This window comes from Mercurialis annua, linkage group LG5 (genome assembly GCF_937616625.2).
Source record: "Mercurialis annua linkage group LG5, ddMerAnnu1.2, whole genome shotgun sequence".
Classification (NCBI taxonomy): Eukaryota; Viridiplantae; Streptophyta; class Magnoliopsida; order Malpighiales; family Euphorbiaceae; genus Mercurialis; species Mercurialis annua.
This window is the reverse complement of record NC_065574.1, coordinates 36,053,873-36,080,879: the sequence shown is the minus strand read 5'-3', so window position 1 is coordinate 36,080,879 and position 27,007 is coordinate 36,053,873.

The following is a 27,007-nucleotide window of genomic DNA, read 5'->3' as shown; positions in this document are numbered from 1 at the left end:
AAACAAAACATAACATTTCATCTTTATATCAATTTAAGCCAAACAATTGTTAATGTTACGAAACAAACCTAAACGTTTCTCCTTTTTAGCAAATTAACCCAAACGATTACATACGTTACAAAATAAAAACCAAATATTTCACCTTTTTAGTGATTTAATCCAAATGTTTACAAACGTAATCCTAAAGTTTCACCTCTTAAGCGACGTCATCCAAACATTTAAGACGTTATGAAAACAATCCGAGCGTTTAATACGTTACGAAACAAATCCTAACGTTTTATCTTTTTAGCGATTTAAGCCAAACGTTTAAAAAGTTATGAAACAAATCTAAACGTTTCACCTTTTTAGCGATTTAAGCAAAACGTTTACAAACGTCACGAAATAAAACCAAACATTTCACCTTTTTATGGATTTAAGCAAAACGTTTACAAACGTTACGACACAAATCCAAACGTTTCACATTTTTAGAGATTTAACCCAAACGTTCACAAATGTTACGAAACAAATCCAAACATTTCACCTTTTTAACAATTGAAGCCAAACGTTTAAAATGTTACGAAACCAATCCAAATGTTTCCCCTTTTTAGCGATTTAAGCCAAACATTTAAAATATTACAAAACCAATCCAAACGTTTTAAAACGTTATGAAACAAAACCAAACGTTTCACCTTTTTAGCGATTTAAGCGATACGTTTACAAACGTTGCGAAACATATTAAAACGTTTCGCATTATTAGCGATTTAAGCAAAACGTTTACAAACGCTACGAAACAAATAGAAACGTTTCACCTTTTTAGCGATTGAAGCTAAACGTTTAAAACGTTACGAAACCAATCCGAACGTGTCCCCTTTTTAGCGATTTAAGCCAAACATTTAAAACGTTACAAAACCAATCCAAATGTTTCACCTTTTTAACGATTTAAGCCAAATGTTTACAAACACTACGAAACAAAACCAAATGTTTTACCTTTTTAGCGATTTAAGCCAAACGTTTACAAACGTTACGAAACAAAACCAAACGTTTCACCTTTTTAGCGATTTAAACCAATCGTTTACAAACATTAAGAAACAAATCCAAACGTTTCACTTTTTTACCGATTTGAGCCAAACGTTTACAAACGTTACAAAACAAATCCAAAAGTTTCACCTTTTTAGCGATTACAGCCAAACGTTAAAAACGTTACGAAACCAATCCAAAAAATTTCCTTTTTTAGTGATTTAAGTCAAAGATTTAAAACGTTACAAAACCAATCCAAACATATAAAACGTTACGAATCAAATCCAAACGTTTTTCTTTTTTAGCAATTTAAGCCAAACGTTTACAAACGTTACGAAACAAAACCAAACGTTTCACCTTTTTAGCGATTTAAGCCAAACGTTTACAAACGTTACGAAACAAAACAAAATGTTTCACCTTTTTAGCGATTTAAGCCAAACGTTTACAAATGTTACGAAACAAATCCAAACGTTTCACGTTTTTAGCGATTTAGGCCAAACGTTTACAAACATTACGAAACGAATCTAAACGTTTCACATTTTTAGCGATTTAAGCCAAATGTTTACAAACGTTACAAAACAAATCTAAACATTTCACCTTTTTAGTGATTTAAGCCAAAGCATTGCAGACGTTACGAAACAAAACCAAATGTTTCACCTTTTTAACGATTAAAGCCAAACGTTTACAAACGTTACGAAAACAATCCAAACGTTTCACCTTTTTTGCAATTTCAGCCAAACGTTTACAAATGTTATGAAATAAATCCAAACGTTTACAAAACATGAAAAAATCCAAACATTTCAACTTTTTAGCGATTTAAGCCAAATGTTTACAAAACAATACGAAACAATTCCATACGTTTAAAACGTTATGAAACAAATCCAAACGTTTCACCTTTTTAGCAATTTGAGCCAAACTTTTAAAACGTTACGAAACAAATCCAAGCGTTTCACCTTTTTAGGAATTTAAGCCGAACGTTTAAAACGTTACAAAACAAATCCTAACATTTCACCTTTTTAGCGATTTAAGACAAACGTTTAAAACATTGCGAGACAAATCCAACCGTTTCGCCTTTTTATCGATTTTAGCCAAACGTTTACAAAAGTTATGAAACAAATCCAGAACTTTTCACCTTTTTATCAATTTAAGCCAAACTCTTACAAACATTACGAAAAAAATCCTAACATTTCACCTTTTTAGCGATTTACGCCAAACATTTACAAACGTAACGAAACAAAACCAAGCGTTTATTAACGTTACGAAAGAAATCCAAACGTTTCAGCTTTTTAGCAATTTAGGCCAAGCGTTTATTAACGTTACGAAAAAAATCCAAACGTTTCAGTTTTTTAGCGATTTAGGCCAAACGTTAGGAAATAAATCCAAACGTTTCACATTTTTAGCGATTTAAGACAAACGTTTACAAACATTACGAAACAAATCCAAATGTTTTACCTTTTTAGCAATTTAAGCCAAACGTATACAAACGCTACGAAACAAATCCACACGTTTCACACTTTTTGCGATTTAAGCCAAACGTTTACAAACGTCACGATACAAATCCAAACGTTTCCCCTTTTTAGCAATTTAAGCAAAACGTTTACAAACGTTACAAAACCTATCCAAACTTTTCACCTTTTTAGCGATTTAAGCCAAACTTTTAAAACAGTACGAAACAAATCCAAACGTTTCACCTTTTTAGAGATTTATGCCAAATGTTTATAACGTTACGAAACCAATCCAAATGTTTAAAATGTTACGAAACCAATCCAAACATTTAAAAAGTTACAAACAAATCCAAAGTTAAAAATGTTTTGAAACCAATCCAAACGTTTACAAACATTTACAACGTCAATGTAATTGACTGCTAAAAGGGTATGGACCTATCCCATTCGCAAAACTGGCGCCCCGTAACCGGACCACCATATATGTGTAGGAACGGAAAAAAATATTCGGCAGCCTTCCGACGTCGTTCTCCTTAAGTGCTGTGTGTACTATATTCCGAGTAACGCTGATTAAATATTCCGTGAGGAACAAGCCTTACGCGGCATATAGAAATAGGCACCCGGAGAACAAACGCTAGAAAAACCACAAAATATTTTTCTACTGTAACTACGCATATATGTTTTTGGCAATCAGATTACGGAAGCACGAGTTTTGCGAACTGTACAAACTGTACAATCCCGTGTCGTTCAATAGATTGAACACACGAGACGGCAAATATACGGCTAGGATTACGATTTTATTCGGTGGGAATAAAATCGTGTTTAATTAATTAAAGTGAAGTGGTTTTAATCTAACTATGTAAATGAAATACAAAAAGAAATAAAACCTACTTGTTGTAAGGCAGAACCGCAGGCGTCTACTTTCACCGGCTATCAGGAATCCACAACAGAGAGAAGTCTACAATAAAATTTTAATCTAATTGTTATTATTTTCTAAAAAAATTGTTATTATTTTTTAACGAAAATCGGACAGCATTTCCCCTAAAAATGAGCATCGCCCATTTTTCAGGGAAAGCCTGCAAGCAAATAAAACATATACGAAAATATCCAACATACCAAACATTTCCAAAATTATTATATTAAGTAATTAATATAATTTAAAATAATTTATCCGTAATTTAGTAATCATATTAAAATTGAACTAATTCTATTACAATTTAACATAGACTAACCTAAACTAATAATATGAAAATTCAACTAATTAAATAATATAAACCCAAATTACACAATGAACTAATTAATTATATTAACTAAAACAACAAAAATACTAATTAAATAAACATAATTAATATACTAATCTTTACGTAATTATAACCTAATTAGTATTATAATATATAATATACTAATTATTAATTACCTGAACTCCGAATAATTAGTATGACTAAATTAACCTAATTAATATTAATATACTAATTAATTCTAACCTAATTAATATACTAATTATTAAATACCAAAGCCTAAACCTAATTAAAATTAAGAACTAATTATATACAAATAATAAAAAAGGGGCAAACTTACGGGTTTAGTAGGACGGGCAGTAGAGATCGCTAGAGAGCGGAAATCGCCGGAGATCAGTGGCGGCGGTGGCTGGAAACAGTTAGGTTTAGCAAATATTAAATAAATATTATTATTATTATTATTATTAATAAAATAAATAAAACTTACCTCGGCAGATGGCAGGGAAGTCGCCGGAGGTGGGTCTGAAGCAGTGGTGGCCGGAACGGACGGGGTGGCCGGAACAGACGGGGTGGCCGGAACGGACGGGGTGGCTAAGGAACGGACGGGGTGGCTGATTCCGTGGTGGCAACAACGAATCGGCGGTGCAACGGACGAACGAACGGGGTCGGCGGTGGGTGGCAGGAGAATTGTCGGCGGGGAATGGCGTGGGTCTGATTCTTTGGTGGCCGGAAGAAAGAAGAAGAAAAGTGAGGAGAAGAGGAAACTGTTCGGGCATTTTAGGTTATAATTTACCGACGGACTGAATCCGTCGGTAATTAGTCGCATTAACAAATGAAACGCAGAGTTTTACTTAAGTCTGCCAAACTTACCGACGGATAGAACAATTCTGTCGGCAAGAGTGAAGGGGACAGAACGCTGCGTTTTGTCCATATCCCCATTACCGATGGAATTATTAATTCCGTCGGTAACTTTAACAAGGGACAGAACGCTGCGTTTTGTCCCCAGTCACGTTACCGACGGAATAGAGAATTCTGTCGGCATATCTGAAGGGGACAGAACGCTGCGTTTTGTCCCCAGCCACGCTACCGACGGAATTTCACATTCCGTCGAAAAATTGGCCACATTACCGTCGGAATATTCATTTCGTCGGCAATGTTGTCAAATTAAATTGGCGGCAAATAGCCCGCTCATTTCCCGACAGGTCATTCGTCGGTAATCCGTCCGCAAATGAGCGCGCCTTCAACCGCCAAATTAATTCTCCCACTTAGCGACGGTATTGTTTTTCGTCGCCCATTTCCGTCGGTATTTGTTTATTTGCCGACGGATTTGTTATCCGTCGGCAAATCCCGTCGGTACACACGGACATTCTAGTAGTGAAATCGAAACATTTCACATTTTTAGCAATTTAAGCCAAACATTTACAAATGCTACGAAGAAAATCCAAACGTTTCCCCTTTTTGGCGATTTAAGCCAAAAGTTTAAAACGTTACAAAACAAATCCAAACGTATAAAACGTTACAAAATAAATCCAAATGTTTCACCTTTTTATCAATTTAAGCCAAACGTTTTGTCACGACCCATTTTCATGAATCGCGACCGGCGCTAGGGTATGGGTATGGTTGTACCAAAACCCGTAGCTAGCCTTGCGGATAACCAATTTATAACATTTAAAACAATGTACCTGCATAAAACCACATGCTCGGGGGCAACCGAGACTTCAGCCTAGTCTAGCAGTACATAAAGCAATATATATATTTAAAGTACGCTTATCTTAGAATAAACTCTAACAGTATGGCAATATAATCTAAATACCATAAACATTGTAATCATGCCAAAAGCGATAAAGTAATAGTTGGACCAATCCAACAAACAATAGTCTAAAAATATAAATAAGAGACTAAGACATGAATATCTGATACTACTACTGCGGTCTAAGAGTTTAAAATAGTTCGACTCTTTTATTCTGAAAATAAAATAAAAACCTCCGGGAATGAAGAAATGGAGATCGACCAAACGCTCAAATCATAAACCTGGAAAATTTGGGAAAACAACGGGGTCAGATTTACTGAGTAAAGTTTATATAACCATTTACATTTATTAAGTTAAAAACCTTTAAAACGTTTAATAAAACATTTTCATTATGGATTATCAATGAAACCCTAAACCACAATTCTAAATCCATTGTCGTGTCGGTGAGACGTATCTCAATAACCGATCCCCGACTATCACTTAATAAATAGTGAGCCCAGGAGACGTATCTTCCACCGGTGCCCTCACTAAGGTGAGACGTATCTCAAACCTACCTCAATACCATAATCATTACCGGTGCGCACGCAGTCCCGATGATGCCCATCGAGTAGCACGTTCCAAATCAAATCCACAATGCCGAAAACAATTCAAAAGCTGCTTATATATATATATATATTTACAAATTATAACATTTGCTTAATAAAGAGGTAAATAGAGATATAAACTCACTGCTTGCTGTTCCACGTGAAACTTGACAAGCAATCTAACTCTGATTCGCCTCTGAAGTACGAACAGTCAACGGGTCTAAATAAAATATTAAAATTATAATTAAAATCAGACCCTAACTCTAAAGAGTACTAGACACCACATAGGACTAACACAACGCAAAACCAAGTCACATTTAATAAACACTTATATTAAATGCATACCAAATATAACCCAAGTTATAAGGTACAAATCATATAAACATATTTAAAATGGTACATAGAATAATTAAATAAATCCGAGTTAAAATCCATATTAGTGAGTCAGCCGAGTTATTAAAAACTACCAAGCTTCTTCCCACTTGTTGGGCGACCACAGTCTAACCCAAATCAAAACTTTATTAAATTATAAACCCGAGTTTATAAATTAAATATTTTAATAAAACAATTATCTATATTAAAATAGAATTTAATATCTTAATTCAAGTAACCCAAGTTACAACCAAAACTTAATTATTTTAAGTTTATAAAAGTTTAGGGACTAAACTGTACTTTAGCCAACTAGGGACTAAATGGTACTTTATCCAACTAGGGACTAAATTGTACTATAGCCAATTTGATATTCAACATCAAATTTAATTACTCATACTCAATTTACTAATTTATAAATCAAAATAAAGATCCAAAAGATAAAACTTAACTTGAATAAATTTTTAGAAACTTTTAGGGGCTAAAACGCAAATTAGCTAAATTAACATTTCAAATATAATTAAATATAATTACCCGAGTAATTATATTAATTTAAGTTATAAAATATGTAACGTATTCAAATTGTCTATTTTAAATTGAAACAAATAGAAAAATTATTATCAACTAACAACATAGATATAAATAACTTAGGAACTTAATTGTTTTAAATCAAATGATATGGTGATTAATATGGACATTAGACCATCTTCTTTATTCAAAAATCCATGTACTGCCGCCACCATTAGAACATAATATCAAGCAAGCTTTCATTCAATTCCTTTACCGACAAGCTAACATTAAACCCATATTATGATTCCTATCATTTAACACAACAATCAAACCGTGGCAATCACCCCTAACAAATATGAAAACTAGTTTCATGAACAAGTTACAGAATCATGGCGAGATCACGGCGGCAATGAGACTTTGCCAAACGGCGGTTCAAAACGCTCACAAGTTAAAGCCAAGGGTTAACTATAACACATTAACAAGATATGGCAAGTAAAATTTGATGGCAAAATCCTAAAAAGAAACGACAGCAACTTAATATGTGAACACGGTGAGATCGTAACGGCGACAAACGGAGGAAACTTTACGTACCGTTATTGATTCCAAGACGTGTGATTCGAAGATATCGTTGAGTCGATGTGAATCGTCGAAGAAAAATCAGATTTAAAGCTAAAACAATAAGCTAGAAATCAAGAACCGTATTTTGACGATGTCTAAACGAAGAACAATGAAGGGAAACCAAGCATGAACACTTACCGGATTGGAACGGACGAAAGGGATGATGATTTCAGATTGTTAAGGTGAGTAATAGCTGCTAGGTTTTGATTCTAAGCTAGAGAAATTTTTAGGTTAAGAAAAAGGAGTTTGAGTTAAAAGCAACGAAGTAAAATACTGTGTATATCATTGCTTCTGCTTCCATTTTATTTTGAAGCTTAATCTAAAAGGGCCTTTGGCCAAAAACATAATCTAATGGGCCTCACATTTCCGTAAAACTGAAAAGAAGTGCATGTATGCATGGCTTTTTTTTTTATGCATGGCATACTAATCTTTTTTTTCTTTTGAAGATTTAATAAATACTTAATATATTCAATTTAGTAATAATAATAATAAATTACCTAAAGTTTGGCGGAATATAAAAATTATAATAATTTTTTTTTAAAAATAAATAATTTTAAAAAAAAAAAACGAGATATTACATTCTCCCCAACTTATTAAAAATTCGTCCTCGAATTTAGAACGCAAAATTTAAAGCATAACAACACGTAAGGCACACAAAATCAAACAACGATAACACACAATCAAAGATACACGTACCTCAAGGAAAGAGGAAAGGATAACGTTTCCGCATATCGGACTCCGTCTCCCAAGTGCACTCCTCAACAGAATGATTCCGCCACAGAACTTTGACCATCAGAATCTCCTTGTTCCGTAACCTACGCACTTGCGTATCAACAATCTCAACTGGTTGTTCCTCATAGGACAGCTCTTGGTCAATCTCAACGCTCTGTGGCACAATCACGTGCGAAGGATCGGAAATGCACTTCCTCAGCATAGAAACATGAAATACAGGGTGCACTAACGACATGTCTGGCGGCAGAACCAGACGATAGGCCACAGCTCCAATCCTCTCTGAAATCTCATAAGGACCAACGTACCTCGGTGCCAACTTTCCCTTGACACCAAAACGAACTACGCCTTTCATAGGCGAAACCCGAAGAAACACAAAGTCTCCCACCTGAAACTCGATGTCTTTCCTCTTCGGATCTGCATAACTCTTATGCCGACTAAAAGCTATCTCCAACCTCAGTTTTATCAACGGTACCTTCTCTGAGGTAATCTGAATAATCTCAGCACCAGACAACTTCCGCTCGCCGACCTCTTCCCAGCAGATAGGAGATCGACATTTGCGTCCGTACAAAGCCTCATAAGGTGCCATCTCAATGCTCGCATGGTAACTATTGTTGTAGGAAAACTCAATCAACGGTAAATGAGTATCCCAGCTACCCTGAAAATCAAGAATGCACATCCTGAGCATATCCTCCAATGTCTGAATAGTCCTCTCAGACTGTCCGTCAGTCTGAGGATGAAAAGCTGTACTGAAGTCCAATCGAGAACCCAAAGACTCATGTAACGCTTTCCAGAATCTCGAAGTGAAAACAGAACCTCTGTCAGAAACAATCGAAACTGGTACACCATGCAAACTGACAATTCTGTCGATGTACAACTGAGCCAACTCCAAAGCAGGATACGAAACTTTGATCGGAAGGAAATGAGCTTACTTGGTCATACGGTTAACTATCACCCAGATGGAATCGTACCCCTGTCGAGTACGTGGTAACCCAACCATGAAGTCCATGGTAATCCGCTCCCACTTCCATTCTGGAATAGGTAGTCGCTGCAGATAGCCAAAAGGTCTCTGATGTTCCAGCTTCACCTGCTGGCAAGTCACACCTGGAAACGTACTCTGCAACATCCTTCTTCATTCCGCTCCACCAATATGTACCCTTGAGGTCATGGTACATCTTGGTAGATCCCGGATGAACACTGTAAGCTGACCTATGCGCTTCCTCCAGAATCTGGTCTCTCAAACCATCCAAATCCGGAACGCACAGTCTAGAACCAAACCTGAGAACTCCGTCAACAAAAACAAACTCGGAATTCCCATCCAGATGGATCTCATCCATAATCCGTTTCAATTGTGGATCCTCAGCTTGTAAAGCTTTAATCCTATCAATCAAAACCGGCTGCACCTGCAGTTGTGCCAACAGACCACCATTCTGAGAAACCTGAAAACCGTAGCCCGAAGCTATCAAACCATGCCACTCTCTAACCATGGGTCTACGTCCAACCTCAGAAATATGGGCCAAACTGCCCGAAGACTTGCGACTCAACGCATCGGCTACCACATTAGCCTTACCAGGATGGTACTGAATAGTGCAGTCGTAGTCTTTCAGCAACTCTAGCCACCTCCTCTGTCTCAGATTCAACTCATGCTGATCAAAGATGTACTTCAGACTCTTGTGATCAGTGAAGATCTCGCAAGTCGCACTGTACAAGTAGTGCCTCCAGATCTTTAGAGCAAAAACCACAGCAGCTAACTCCAAGTCATGTGTAGGGTAATTCACCTCATGCTTCTTCAGCTGACGAGAAGCATAGGCGATCACCTGGCCATGTTGCATCAACACGCAACCTAATCCAATCCGAGAAGCATCGCAGTACACAGTAAAACCCTCAATGCCAGAAGGTAACGCCAAAACAGGAGCTGTAGTCAGAATCTCCTTCAGCTTCTCGAAACTTGCCTCACACTTATCGGTCCACTCAAACTTAACACCCTTCTGTGTCAGCTTAGTCAAAGGTGCAGATATCCGAGAGAAATCCTGCACGAACCGACGGTAGTAGCCAGCTAATCCAAGAAAACACATGATCTCGGTAACTGACCTCGGCCTCTGCCAATCCATAACCGCCTCAATCTTCTTCGGATCAACCTTGATCCCGTCCTTCGACACCACGTGTCCTAAAAAGGTAACTTGTTCCAGCCAAAACTCGCACTTTGAGAACTTAGCATACAACTGATGCTCTCGCAAGGTCTGTAGTATAGTCCTCAAGTGATAAGCATGCTCCTCCTCACTCCGAGAATAAATCAGGATGTCATCAATGAAGACGATAACAAACTGATCTAAAAACGGCTTGAAAACCCGATTCATCATGTCCATAAACGCTGCTGGTGCGTTAGTCAACCTAAACGACATGACTAGAAACTCGAAATGCCCATAACGCGTTCTGAAAGCAGTCTTAGGCACATCGACATCCCGAATCCGAAGTTGATGATACCCGGATCTCAAGTCAATCTTGGAAAAGCACTTCGCACCCTGCAACTGATCAAACAAGTCGTCGATGCGAGGAAGGGGATATCTGTTCTTGATGGTAGCCTTATTCAACTGCCTGTAGTCGATACAAAGCCGAAAGGAACCATCTTTCTTCTTAACAAACCGAACTGGAGCACCCCACGGAGAAGTACTCGGTCTAATGAAACCACTGTCTAACAGTTCTTGCAACTGCTCCTTCAACTCCTTCAGCTCAGCAGGAGCCATCCGATACGGCGGTATCGAAATAGGACCAGTTCCAGGAACAACGTCAATGCAGAACTCGATATCCCGATCAGGTGGTAATCCAGGCAACTCCTCTGGAAAAACATCAGTGAACTCATTCATTATAGGGACAGTGTTCATACTGCCCACCTCAGCATCCATTTCTCGAACCACAGCTAAGAAAGCTTGACAACCCTTACTCATCATCCGCTTTGCCTTGATCGCAGAAATCAGATTCTTCGGTGTCTCCGCCTTTTCCCCTTGAAAAGAAAAGGGTAGATCACCTGGAATCCGAAACTCAACCGACTTCCCTCGACAGTCGATCGAAGCATAATGGCGCGCCAGCCAATCCATCCCCAAAATCACGTCAAAAGAAAGTACATCCAAAACAACTAAATCGGCACGTAAGTCTCTTCCATGGATAACCACGGAACACGATGGATACACAACGTCCACCACCACACAGTCAGACAAGGGAGTAGAAACATATAAAGGTTCACTCAAACTTGTTGGTGTTACACTCAACTTAGCAGCAAAACACGTAGACACAAAAGAGTGGGTTGCACCCGCATCAAATAAAACAAGTGCATCTACGAAAGAGATCTGAAGAGTACCTTGCACCACTGCGTTAGATGCATGAGCATCCTGAGGAGTCAAGGCAAAAACTCTGGCCTGACCCTGACTCTGCTGCTGTGAGCTCTGCCCGGTACCATAGCTGCTAGAACCTCTACCGCCGTTGCCACGGCCTCCAAAACCACGCCCTCCAGAACCTCGGCCCCGCTGGCCACCAAAAGAAGCAGCAGGTTGAGAAAACCCTGCTGGTGCAGAGAACGCTGGTCTCTGACTCTGATAGGATGGCTGAGCAACGCTAGCTGCAGACATCTGCTGCCCAGATGCCTGACACTCTCTGGCGAAGTGACCCGGCTGGCCACAAGTAAAACAACCCCCTGGTGCTAAACGACACTCGCCTGGATGTCGACGTCTGCAGTTCTGACAGAAAGGAAAACTAGCACCTCCGCTGTTACCGCGCCCAAAACTGCGGCTGCTACCACTGTTGCCTGAACTGTAGGTGTACGGCTGATAACTCTTCTTGACACCCCTCTTCTTGATCTTGTACTGAGAAGGTGCCGATTGGTAGCTACCACCACCACTCTGCTGTCCAGGGCCAGAAGACTTCTTGGTCTGAGAAGGACCAGAAATATCCCCAAACTGCAGTAACGAGCTCTCCATACGCCGAGCACTGTCTACTACGTCTGTAAAATCTCTGCGTGTCTCGGTCGGCAAACTCACAAAATCGCGCCCTAAGCCTTTTACGTATCTGTTGTTCACCCTTTCCTGATCTGTCTGCAAGTCCGGCGCGAACCGACCCAACCTCACGAACTCTGTCGTATACTCGGATACTGACCTATCATCCCTAGTCAGCGTAAGCAACCTGTCTCTGTGACCCTCTGTCACTGAAAACGTCAAGAAGAAAGCTCTGAATCTCGCCACAAACTGAGCCCAAGAGATGGTAGCCATGTCAGCATGAACAGAGCTACGAAACCAGTCCCCAGCTGAACCCTTCATTGACATCTCGACTAGAACGACGGTCTGACGCTCAGTAGCCTATAGTCGCCGAGCATTCTACTCAACCTCCTCGAGAAAGTCCAGTGCGTCTCCAGAACCGTCAAACTCTGTTGGTTTCAACCTCATGTAAGCCAAAACCAAATCTCTGTCAGTGGTTCCGACACCACCAACTGCTGCACCACCAGCCTGTGGTTGCTGCTGCTGAACAATCTGGCCCAACACTGCATACTGATCCTGCATGGCGACTTGTCCCGCTTGCAGCTGAACCTGGTTGAGTTGTAGAGCAGCAACTCCGGCAAGAAAAGTGTTGAAGTCAAAGTCGTCCAACTCAGGTTGTGCCACACCTGGTGCTTGAGCACCCTCTGCAACACCGCGTCCTACGCCTCTGCCTCTACCTCTGCCAGCTTGGCATCGGCCACCACGACCTCGACCAGCTCGACCCCGACCAGCTGGGCCTCTGCCTGCTAGTCCTCTACCAGCTCGAACCTCTGGTTCATTCTGGTCCACCTCCATAGAGATCGCGTCATCCGCCTCAGCATTTTGCTGAGCCGCAGCACGAGTACGAGTATTCATTCCTAAGAATGAAACAAAATTTCTCAATATAAACAAAATTTAACCAAATAAACACAACATGGCGAATCAGCCAACAAGTAATCACCCAAGTGAAAACAACCACATAATAAGCAATAAGCAATTAAATTCACACGACTGACTCACGACATTCCTATAGGAGTAGGCAGAAAGTTTTGAAAATAAAAGATGACGTTTCAAAGACAAGACTCGAATCCTAATTCCGCAGTAGTTCCTAGGACAATTTAGTCACTTAACATGCCAAACAATTAAACACTTAACATTTAAAAGGCCTTGGTTTGAAACCAAAGCTCTGATACCAAGTTTGTCACGACCCATTTTCATGAATCGCGACCGGCGCTAGGGTATGGGTATGGTTGTACCAAAACCCGTAGCTAGCCTTGCGGATAACCAATTTATAACATTTAAAACAATGTACCTGCATAAAACCACATGCTCGGGGGCAACCGAGACTTCAGCCTAGTCTAGCAGTACATAAAGCAATATATATATTTAAAGTACGCTTATCTTAGAATAAACTCTAACAGTATGGCAATATAATCTAAATACCATAAACACTGTAATCATGCCAAAAGCGATAAAGTAATAGTTGGACCAATCCAACAAACAATAGTCTAAAAATATAAATAAGAGATTAAGACATGAATATCTGATACTACTACTGCGGTCTAAGAGTTTAAAATAGTTCGACTCTTTTATTCTGAAAATAAAATAAAAACCTCCGGGAATGAAGAAATGGAGATCGACCAAACGCTCAAATCATAAACCTGGAATATTTGGGAAAACAACGGGGTCAGATTTACTGAGTAGAGTTTATATAACCATTTATATTTATTAAGTTAAAAACCTTTAAAACGTTTAATAAAACATTTTCATTATGGATTATCAATGAAACCCTAAACCACAATTCTAAATCCATTGTCGTGTCGGTGAGACGTATCTCAATAACCGATCCCCGACTATCACTTAATAAATAGTGAGCCCAGGAGACGTATCTTCCACCGGTGCCCTCACTAAGGTGAGACGTATCTCAAACCTACCTCAATACCATAATCATTACCAGTGCGCACGCAGTCCCGATGATACCCATCGAGTAGCACGTTCCAAATCAAATCCACAATGCCGAAAACAATTCAAAAGCTGCTTATATATATATATATTTACAAATTATAACATTTGCTTAATAAAGAGGTAAATAGAGATATAAACTCACTGCTTGCTATTCCACGTGAAACTTGACAAGCAATCTAACTCTGATTCGCCTCTGAAGTACGAACAGTCGACGGGTCTAAATAAAATATTAAAATTATAATTAAAATCAGACCCTAACTCTAAAGAGTACTAGACACCACATAGGACAAACACAACGCAAAACCAAGTCACATTTAATAAACACTTATATTAAATGCATACCAAATATAACCCAAGTTATAAGGTACAAATCATATAAACATATTTAAAATGGTACATAAAATAATTAAATAAATCCGAGTTAAAATCCATATTAGTGAGTCAGCCGAGTTATTAAAAACTACCAAGCTTCTTCCCACTTGTTGGGCGACCACAGTCTAACCCAAATCAAAACTTTATTAAATTATAAACCCGAGTTTATAAATTAAATACTTTAATAAAAAAATTATCTATATTAAAATAGAATTTAATATCTTAATTCAAGTAACCCAAGTTACAACCAAAACTTAATTATTTTAAGTTTATAAAAGTTTAGGGACTAAACTGTACTTTAGCCAACTAGGGACTAAATGGTACTTTATCCAACTAGGAACTAAATTGTACTATAGCCAATTTGATATTCAACATCAAATTTAATTACTCATACTCAATCTACTAATTTATAAATCAAAATAAAGATCCAAAAGATAAAACTTAACTTGAATAAATTTTTAGAAACTTTTAGGGGCTAAAACGCAAATTAGCTAAATTAACATTTCAAATATAATTAAATATAATTACCCGAGTAATTATATTAATTTAAGTTATAAAATATGTAACGTATTCAAATTGTCTATTTTAAATTGAAACAAATAGAAAAATTATTATCAACTAACAACATAGATATAAATAACTTAGGAACTTAATTGTTTTAAATCAAATGATATGGTGATTAATATGGACATTAGACCATCTTCTTTATTCAAAAATCCATGTACTGCCGCCACCATTAGAACATAATATCAAGCAAGCTTTCATTCAATTCCTTTACCGACAAGCTAACATTAAACCCATATTATGATTCCTATCATTTAACACAACAATCAAACCGTGGCAATCACCCCTAACAAATATGAAAACTAGTTTCATGAACAAGTTACAGAATCTTGGCGAGATCACGGCGGCAATGAGACTTTGCCAAACGGCGGTTCAAAACGCTCACAAGTTAAAGCCAAGGGTTAACTATAACACATTAACAAGATATGGCAAGTAAAATTTGATGGCAAAATCCTAAAAAGAAACGACAGCAACTTAATATGTGAACACGGTGAGATCGTAACGGCGACAAACGGAGGAAACTTTACGTACCGTTATTGATTCCAAGACGTGTGATTCGAAGATATCGTTGAGTCGATGTGAATCGTCGAAGAAAAATCAGATTTAAAGCTAAAACAATAAGCTAGAAATCAAGAACCGTATTTTGACGATGTCTAAACGAAGAACAATGAAGGGAAACCAAGCATGAACACTTACCGGATTGGAACGGACGAAAGGGATGATGATTTCAGATTGTTAAGGTGAGTAATAGCTGCTAGGTTTTGATTCTAAGCTAGAGAAATTTTTAGGTTAAGAAAAAGGAGTTTGAGTTAAAAGCAACGAAGTAAAATACTGTGTATATCATTGCTTCTGCTTCCATTTTATTTTGAAGCTTAATCTAAAAGGGCCTTTGGCCAAAAACATAATCTAATGGGCCTCACATTTCCGTAAAACTGAAAAGAAGTGCATGTATGCATGGCTTTTTTTTTTTATGCATGGCATACTAATCTTTTTTTTTCTTTTGAAGATTTAATAAATACTTAATATATTCAATTTAGTAATAATAATAATAAATTACCTAAAGTTTGGCGGAATATAAAAATTATAATAACTTTTTTTTAAAAAATAAATAATTTTAAAAAAAAAATACGAGATATTACATTCTCCCCAACTTATTAAAAATTCGTCCTCGAATTTAGAACGCAAAATTTAAAGCATAACAACACGTAAGGCACACAAAATCAAACAACGATAACACACAATCAAAGATACACGTACCTCAAGGAAAGAGGAAAGGATAACGTTTCCGCATATCGGACTCCGTCTCCCAAGTGCACTCCTCAACAGAATGATTCCGCCACAGAACTTTGACCATCAGAATCTCCTTGTTCCGTAACCTACGCACTTGCGTATCAACAATCTCAACTGGTTGTTCCTCATAGGACAGCTCTTGGTCAATCTCAACGCTCTGAGGCACAATCACGTGCGAAGGATCGGAAATGCACTTCCTCAGCATAGAAACATGAAATACAGGGTGCACTAACGACATGTCTGGCGGCAGAACCAGACGATAGGCCACATCTCCAATCCTCTCTGAAATCTCATAAGGACCAACGTACCTCTTTATTTCGTAACGTTTGTAAACATTTGGCTTAAATCGCTAAAAAGGTGAAACGTTTGGTTTTGTTTAGAAACGTTTTGAACTTTTGGTTTTGTTTCGTAACGTTTGTAAACGTTTGGCTTAAATCGCTAAAAAGGTGAAACGTTTGGTTTTGTTTCGTAACGTTTGTAAACGTTTGGCTTAAATAGCTAAAAAGGGGAAACATTTGGTTTTGTTTCGTAACGTTTGTAAACGTTTGGCTAAAATCGCTAAAAAGGGGAAACATTTGGCTTTGTTTCATAACATTTGTAAACATTTGGATTGGTTTCGTAACGTTTTAAACATTTGTCTCAAATCGCTAAAATGGTGAAATGTTTGGATTTGTTTTTTAACGTTTGGCTTAAATCACTAAAAAGGCGAAATGTTAGGATTTGTTTTGTAACGTTTTAAACGTTCGGCTTAAATCCCTAAAAAGGTGAAACGCTTGGATTTGTTTCGTAATTTTTTAAACGTTTGGATTAAATCGCTAAAATGTGGAAACGTTTGGATTGGTTTCATAACGTTTTAAACGTTTGGATTGGTTTCGTAACGTTTTAAACAATTGGCTTAAATCGCTAAAAAGGTGAAACGTTTGGATTTGTTTCGTAATGTTTGTAAACGTTTGGCTTAGATTGCTAAAAATGTGCAACGTTTGGATTTGTTTTGTAACGGTTTAAACTTTTGGCTTAAATTGATAAAAAGGGGAAACGTTTGGTTTTGTTTCGTAACGTTTGTAAACGTTTGGCTTCAATCGCTAAAAAGGTGAAAGTTTGGATTTGTTTCATAACGTTTATAAAATTTTGGCTTAAATCGCTAAAAAATCTGAAACGTTTGGATTTGTTTCATAACATTTGTAAACGTTTGGCTTAAATCGCAAAAAAAGGGGAAACGTTTGCTTTTGATACGTAACGTTTGTAAACGTTTGGCTTATATCACTAAAAATGGGAAACGTTTGAATTTGTTTCGTAACGTTTTAAACGTTAGGCTTAAATCGCTAAAAAGATGAAATGTTTGGATTTGTTTCTTAACGTTTGTAAATGTTTTGCTTAAATCGCTAAAAAGGTGAATCGTTTGGATTTGTTTCGTAAAGTTTTAAACGTTTGGATTGGTTAGCTTTTTAAACTTCTGTCTAAATCAATAAAAAGGTGAAACATTTGGATTTATTTCGTAACGTTTGTAAAGATTTGGCTTAAATCGCTAAAAAGGTGAAACGTTTGAATTTGTTTCGTAATGTTTTAAACATTTGGATTGGTTTCGTAACGTTTTATACGTTTGGCATAAATCGCTAAAAGGTGAAAAGTTTGGATTTGTTTTGTAACGTCTGTAAACGTTTGGCTTAAATCGCTAAAAAGGTGAAACGTTTGGAATTGTTTTGTAACGTTTGTAAACATTTGGCTTAAATCGCTAAAAAATCTGAAACGTTTGGATTTGTTTCATAACATTTGTAAACGTTTGGCTTAAATCGCAAAAAAGGGGAAACGTTTGCTTTTGTTATGTAACGTTTGTAAACGTTTGGCTTATATCGCTAATAATGGGAAACGTTTGGATTTGTTTCGTAACGTTTTAAACGTTAGGCTCAAATCACTAAAAAGATGAAATGTTTGGATTTGTTTCTTAACGTTTGTAAACGTTTTGCTTAAATCGCTAAAAAGGTGAATCGTTTGGATTTGTTTCGTAACGTTTTAAACGTTTGGATTGGTTTGTAGCTTTTTAAACTTCTGCCTTAAATCAATAAAAAGGTGAAACGTTTGGATTTATTTCGTAACGTTTGTAAAGATTTGGCTTAAATCGCTAAAAAGGTGAAACGTTTGAATTTGTTTCATAATGTTTTAAACGTTTGGATTGGTTTCGTAACGTTTTATACGTTTGGCTTAAATCGCTAAAAGGTGAAAAGTTTGGATTTGTTTCGTAACGTCTGTAAACGTTTGGCTTAAATCGCTAAAAAGGTGGAACGTTAGGATTTGTTTTGTAACATTTTAAACATTTGGCTTAAATTGCTAAGAAGGTGAAACGTTTGGATTTGTTTCGTAACGCTTAAAACTTTTTGGTTTTGTTTTTTAACATTTTAAACGTTTGGATTGGTTCCGTATTGTTTTAAACGTTTGGCTTAAATCGCTAAAAAGTTGAAACATTTGGATTCGTTTCGTATGGTTTGTAAACGTTTGGCTTAATTCGCTTAAAAGGTGAAACGTTTTGGATTGGTTTCGTAACGTTTGAACATTTCCCCTTTTTAACGATTGAAGCCAATCGTTTATGAACGTTACGAAACAAATGCAAACCTTTCACCTTTTTAGTGATTTAAGCCAAAAGTTTAAAAGATACGAAACCAATCCAAACGTTTAAAACAAATCCAAACGTTTCATCTTTTATGCAATTTAAGCCAAACGTTTAAAACGTTACGAAACAAATCCAAACGTTTCACCTTTTTATTAATTTAAGCCAAACGTTTCGTAACGTTAGTATACGTTTGGCTTAACTAGCTAAAAAGGTGAAACGTTTGGTTTGGTTTTGTAACGTTTGTAAACGTTTTGCTTAAATAACTAAAAAAGGAAAACGTTTGGTTTTGTTTCTCAAAATTTGGAAACGTTTGGCTTAAATCGCTAAAAATGTGAAACGTTTGGATTTGTTTTGTAACGTTTTAAACTTTTGGCTTAAATTGATAAAAAGGTGAAATGTTTGGTTTTGTTTCGCAACGTTTGTAAACGTTTGGCTTCAATTGCTAAAAAGGTGAAACATTTGGATTTGTTTGGCTTAAATTGCTAACAATGCGAAACGTTTGGATTTGTTTCGTAATGTTTTTAAACGTTTGGCTTAAATTGCTAAAGAAAGGAAAGGTTTGGATTTGTTTCGTAACGTTTGTAAACTTTTGGATTGGTTTCGTAATGTTTTAAACATTTGGCTTAAATCACTAGAAAGGAAAAACGTTTGGATTTGTTTCGTAACGTTTTAAACGTTTGGCTTAAAACGCTAAAAAGGTGAAACGTTTGAATTTTTTTCGTATCGTTTTAAAGGTTTGGATTGGTTTCGTAACATTTTAAACATTTGGCTTAAATTGCTAAAAAGGAGAAACGTTTGGATTTGTTTCGTAACGTTTGAAAATGTTTGGCTTAAATCACTAAAAAGAACAAATTTCTGGATTTGTTTTGTAACCTTTGTAATCGTTTGGCTTAAATCGCTAAAAAGGTGAAACGTTTGGATTTGTTTCATAACATTTTAAACGCTTGGATTGGTTTCGTAACATTTTAAACGTTTGGATTAAATCGCTAGAAAGGTGAAACGTTTGGATTTGTTTCGTAACGTTTGTAAACGTTTGGCTTCAATCGCTAAAAATGGGAACCGTTTGATTTTATTTCGTAACGTTTGTAAACGTTGGCGGAAATTGCTGAAAATGTGAAACGTTTAGTTTTGTTTCGTAACGTTTGTAAACGTTTGGCGTAAATCGCTAAACAGGTGAAACGTTTGGTTTTGTTTCGTAATGTTTTAAACGTTTTGCTGAAATCACTATTTGAAAAGGTTAAACTTTGGATTTGTTTCGTAATGTTTGTAAACGTTTGCCTTAAATCGCTAAAAACGTGAAACGTTTGGATTTGTTTCGTAACGTTTTAAACGTTTCGCTTAAATCGCTAAAAAGGTGAAACGTTTGGATTTGTTTCGTAACGTTTTAAACGTTTGGATTGGTTTCGTAACGTTTTAAACGTTTGGCTTAAATCGCTAAAAAGGGGAAACGTTTGGATCTGTTTCATAACATTTTAAACGTTTGGCTTAAATCGCTAAAAAGGGGAAACGTTTGGATCTGTTTCATAACATTTGCAAACGTTTGATTTAAATCCCTAAAAAAGTGAACGTTTGGATTTGTTTCGCAACATTTGCAAACGTTTGGCTTAGATCGCTAAAAATGGAAAATGTTTGTATTTTTTTCGTAACATTTGTAAACGTTTGGCTTAAATCGCTAAAAAAGGTGAAACGTTTGGTTTTGTTTCGTAACGTTTGTAAAAGTTTGGCTTAAATCGCTAAAAAGATGAAAAGTTTGGATTTATTTTGTAACGTTTTAAACGTTTGGATTGGTTTTGTAATGTTTTAAATGTTTGGCTTAAATCGCTAAAAAGGTGAAACGTTTGGATTTATTTTGTAACGTTTTAAACGTTTGGATTGGTTTTGTAATGTTTTAAACGTTTGGCTTAAATCGCTAAAAATATGAAATGTTTGGATTTGTTTCGTAACATTTCAAGCGTTTGGATTGGTAAACGTTATGAAACAAATAGAAACGTTTCACATTTTTATCAATTTATACCAAGCATTTACAAACGTTACGAAATAAAACCAAACGTTTAAAACGTTACTATTTGTAAACGTTTTATTTAAATTGCTAAAAAGGGGAAACATTTGTATTTGTTTCATAACATGTTAAAAGTTTGCATTGGTTTCGTAACATTTTAAATGTTTGGCCTAAATCGCTAAAAAGGTGAAACATTTGGTTTTGTTTCGTAACGTTTGTAAACGTTTGGCTTAAATCGCTAAAAATGTGAAATGTTTGGATTTGTTTGGTAATTTTTAAACGTTTGGAATTGTTTCGTAACGTTTTAAATGTTTGGCTTAAATATAAAAAGGTGTAATGTCTGGATTTATTTCTTAATGTTTGTAGCCAAATGTTTACAAACGTTACGAAACAAATCCAAACGTTACGAAACAAATCAAAACATTTAAAACGTTACGAAAAAATCCAAACGTTTCATATTTGTGATTTAAGCCAAACGTTTAAAAACGTTACGATACAAATCCTAATGTTTCACCTTGTGTTGCACCAAAATTAAAAATATGGCCAAAAGGCCATAAAAGCCCATACTCTTTTAAAAGATAAAAAGCTACGTGGATAATTTCAAAGGTTGATTTTAGAGGTTTGACCTTTGAGATTTCAGAGGTTTGACCATTAATCTCAGAGGTTTGACCGATTTGACCTTTGACAGAAGATTGATTTCAGAAGTTAATTTCAAAGGTTTGACCATTAATCTCAGAGATTTGACCAATTTGACCTTTGACAGAAGATTAATTTCAAAAGTTAATTTCTGAGGTTTGAGCGTTAATTTCAGAGGTTTGACCAGACCTTTGATTAGAAGATTAATTCCAGAGGTTAAATTTTGTACGTTCAAACAAGGGAAGCTAACTTCAGAACCTGAAGCTCAAAAATTTAAATCCTAGTGGTTAAAAGCCCATAATATTGATGGCAGAAGTTAAAAGCCCAGAATCCCACGATATTGATGTCAGAAGAAGTTAGAAGCCCAGAAGCCAACCCACATGCTCTTTTTAGAAGCAGTTGAAGAAGCAGCTTTTGGAATTTCTGAAGGTGGAAAGCATCGTGGTGAAGATAGTAGTTGAAGAGTAAAACTCAAGGAGTAGTTTTCAAAGGCTATAAATAAGAAGGAAGCAGAACAATTTTTCCCCCGATCAAATCCAACAAAAACCAGCCCAAATGCAAAAACACTCAACACTTTGTATTCTCAATTTTCAATCAGTAAAGAACTTTACGAATGAATTTCTTTGTTTTCATTCAAGTTCTCAGCATTACTTTTTTGGAGTACTTGTAATAAGGTTAACCAAACCCCAATCGCTTTTTAAGAAGTCAAGTTCACAATTTGGAATCTACTTCCTGGCTCGCCCGCATTCACACACTTGTTACGATTTTCATAAAAACGCAAAACGCAAGTAAATTTTTTTGGCACGCCCAGTGGGACACTGAGAGTCATGGCTATAACTCGAAGTGAGAAAGGTAAAGATGTTATTGTATCCCAAGATACAGTGGATGAGCCTACTGCTACAAATGTAGGACATGGAGACTATGTGGCTCACATGGTCAGAAGCATTGAAAAAGAAAATTTGCCTCTAGAAGAGGCGAGTGAAGATGTGCCTCCTGGCTTTGTAGAGCAACAGACACCAACTCGGCAAAATTCTGAGCCGAGATTGGCATATACTTTGGAATCATTGTCAAAGGCCATGATTGAGATGAAACATACTCAGGCCGAGATGAATGCCAGCCTCAACCATGCTCAGGCTGATTTGAAACTGAAGCATGAAGTGATAGACAAAAAGCAGTTCAACATGGAACGCTACTTGGCATAATTAACAGTTGCAGTGAAATTATCTTCCCCAAAGGATGACGATGAATTGCCAGAGGCTGTTAACATGGCCAAACAAAATACTAACGGATTCGGGGGGCAGCCATCTAGAGGAATCCAAGAGATTGGGAGCACTAGTCATGTGTCAATCTCAAACCTGCCCTCTGTTTAAAGGTACGTTCCTCCTCACAAAAGAGATGAACTTGTACATTTTAATTCTTTTAAAACTAATAATCAAACTGGCCGGAATTCCAGTCCGTTTAATGCAGGTGATAATTATCCGGCTTCGGATGACCCAGAGGTTAATCAAAATTTTCCTCAACCTCTGGGCACTAGGGGCAATTATATGCCCCAAGAGAGAAATCAGCCTCAGGTGCCACCCAAACCTCTGGGAAGGCCACTGGATATGGAGGCTGTGAGAGAAGCAATTCAGGAGTTGTACGGTCCGGGTCTAAGGCAGATTGACCGACCACAATTTCACAAGCCTTATCCAGATATTATTGCCAGGGAAAATCCTTACCCTAGAGGCTAGAAAATTCCTAATTTTTCTTTATTCTCTGGAGAGGATGGCCACTCCACTATTGAAAATGTGGCAAAATTCACAATTCAATGTGGGGTCCTGGCCAACCTAGATAATATTGAAATTTTCAAACTGAGATTATTTCCAAATTCTTTAACAGGTATTGCCTTTACTTGGTATGCCACTTTGCCCAGGAACTCAGTGCTCACATGGCAGGAGATGGAGAGGATTTTCCATACTCAATTTTACCGTGCAGAGCTAGAGGTTTGCATAGCAGAATTGTCAAGGGTTTCTCAAAGGTCTGGAGAGGATGCCGACATGTATATACACCGCTATGTATATACACCGCTTCAAAAGAATGAGGAGCAGATGTAAGATTGTCCTCCCAAAGACTGAGTATGTGAAAATGGCTCAGAGGGGCTTGGACATTGAGCTCCGGAAAAAGTTCCAGGCGATGGAGTTCAAGTACTTTTATGAGTTAGCCGCCAAAGTCTCTGAGTATGAAGAACTCCTGAGAGAAGAAAGCCACAAGAAGAAAGTGGCAATGGGCACTTACTATCAGGAGGTGGGAACATATGAAACCGCGGTAGCCGACCTCACGGCCACTGGTTCATGCACCTGCCCTATGTTGATTAAGAAGGCACCTGATGGCTGGAAGAAACAACAGAATTCCAATGCCCAACCTCTGTATACTTTTGAGGTATAAAAAACAGAAGAAATTTTTGATTTTCTGCTGAAAGAGAAGTTCATTACTCTGCCTCTTGATCATAAAATGCCTTCAATAGAGGAGTTGAGAGGCAGAGAATATTGCAAGTTCCACAACTCCTGGAACCACTCAACCAATTCATGTTGGGGGTTCAAAAATATTATACAAGATAGGATTGCCAAGGGAGTTTTGAAATTCCCAGAAAAGAAAGAGGCACTTGTGATAGATGAAGATCCTTTTTCGGCTGTGGAGTCTGTGAATGCTAGTGATCTCTCGAAACTCGACTTGTGGCTGTTATTAGATATAAAAAGAAAGCTCAGAATCAGGGAGCAAAATGATCAAAGAGTCAGGGGAGAGCAATTTGAAAAGGAGGGGAGATCAGAGGTAAAACAGGATTACAGAGGAGAGAGAAGGTAGGTATCTAGAAACTCTAATAATTTTGTTTCTACTAACCGTGCACCTCTGAAAAAGCATAGCAGGGCCTCTTACTATCAAAGAAGGCCAGAAAGACATGTCTTTCAGGAGAGGCGATCTTAAGTCTGGAGGAGAGATGAACAGCCAAAGGCTCCTCTGGCATATAAAGATAAACAGACAAAAGTTGCTCTGGCATCTGCAAAGCCAGAGGTTTCCGTAGCTTCTATAAACCGGAGAAGAGAGTCAAGATTTGTAGTGCCACCACCGGTTGTCCCTAGTCCGAGATGGCATACAAACTACCACAGAAAGTTTCCGCCTTCTCTGACAAGAACACAAAAAAGGAGGCGCCAGAGGTTGAGGGCTGATGCCAAAAGGGAAGGGGAGTTCAGACTCCAAGAGGACCCCAGAAAAAATGTTGGAGGAGAGGGGTCAAAAAAGATCTTAACCTAAAAGATGCAGCCTAGAAATCAAAAATCTTCTGAGGCAGTAGAAGTTAAAAATAAAACTTCTGATGTGCCTTCGAAGAGATAAATTTCAGAAATGGAGTTGGAAGCTTTTCTGGAAGGGGATTTTTCTGGGGGTGACATGAATTTAGATGACCTCCTAGAAGATGACATGGAGCTGGATGATCTAGTGGATGAGCAGATCCTAAAAGAGAGCATGAGACTAAATGACCTCTTGAAAGAAGATACTGATGATACTCCACCAATCAAGGAAAGCGCCAAATTTCAGAGGAAATCCTTGGAAAATGGTGATTCAGAGTCAGACACAAAAGGCAATAAGCAAAGATCCATCAAAGTGGGTGAAATTGAGATTCCCCTCACTTGTAATGCTTTCTCCTTGATTCTTCCAAGTGATCTCAAAGGTCCAGACAACTCTGAAGAAGTAGAAGAAATTCAAAGAGAGGAGGTATCCAAACCTCCAAAAGAAGAATGTCGCAATCAGGTCACCATACAAGAAGCTGCAAATGGTGGACCAAAAAGGGTGATTTTTGACAAACCTGCAGAGGCAATGACCAAACATATCCTGTACATAAAGGCCCATTTCAATGGCAGACCAACCTCCAGAGTCTTGATTGATAATGGATTTGCAGTGAATATTATGCCATTCAATATGCTCCAACCTTTGGGAAAAACTACAGAAGATCTCATTTCTATAGAGGTTAGTGTGTCTGCCTTTACTGGAGAACTCACAAAAACTATTAGTGTTCTCCCAGTAGAGGTAACTGTAGGAAGCAAAACTTCCTTGTCGGCTTTCTTTGTTGTGAATTCATCAGCCAGCTACCAAGCTCTTTTGATACGAGATTGGATTCATGCCAATTGGTGCGTTCCTTCATCCTTACACCGATTTCTGCTTTTTTGGAAGGGAAATGAGGTGGAGGTGGTATGGGCAGACACAAAACCATTTACCACTGCCACCAACATGGTGGAAGCTCGTTATTATGACTCATGTGTTGGCCGCATCCAATTAACTGAGAGAAATAAAAAAGGCCAGAAGAAGGATAAATCCGACAAACCTCTAGAAATGCATGAAGAGGTTAAAAGAAAGGCAACAGAAATACTGGGATCAACGACTATTATTCCATACAAGCCATGCTCCTCCATCACCATTGAAGAAATTGATGATTAAGCTCACCTCTGGGGAGTTTGCAGCAGCTTCATCTGTTATCTTACGGGAACGTATGCAGTACATTATGGAGGAAAATAATTCGACAGAGGTTCTAGATGCCGAAGTAGTTTTTGAAGAGGAATAAACCTTGGAACTCTGGAGGAACCTCAGGTAACTTATGTTAGAAAAAATTTAGAGGTTGGTATAAAATCAAAATTAACCATGCTTTTACAGGAATACAAGGATTGCTTTGCATGGAAATACTCAGACATGTCGGAGTTAAGCAGGACATTGGTAGAACATCGGCTTCCTATCGAGCTTGATTTCTAGCCATACCGCCAACCTCCAAGAAGAGTGTCAAAAGAAGTTGAACTAAAGGTAAAAGAACAAATTGAAAAATTATGAAAAGCAGGCTTTATTAGGCCTGCTAAATATAGTAATTGGTTGGCAAATGTTGTTATTATGAAAAACATGCTTTATTAGGCCTGCTAAATATAGTAATTGGTTGGCAAATGTTGTTCCTGTAGTAAAAAAGAATGGAAAACTCAGGATATGCATAGATTTTAGATATTTAAATGAAGCAACTCCTCAAGATATATATACCATGCCAATTGCTGACACTCTAATTGATGCTACAGTTAACCATTATCTTTTATCTTTTATGGATTGTTTTGCTGGTTATAATCAGATTATGGTGGCTAAAGAAGATATTTCAAAAACGACATTCAGATGTCCAGGATCTATTGGGACATTTGAATGGGTGGTTATGCCGTTTGGGTTACGTAATGCAGGAGCAACATATCAGCGTGCTATGAATGCCATTTTCCACGACCTCTTAGGTAAGACTACGGAGGTCTATATTGATAATGTTGTTGTGAAATCAAAATTTA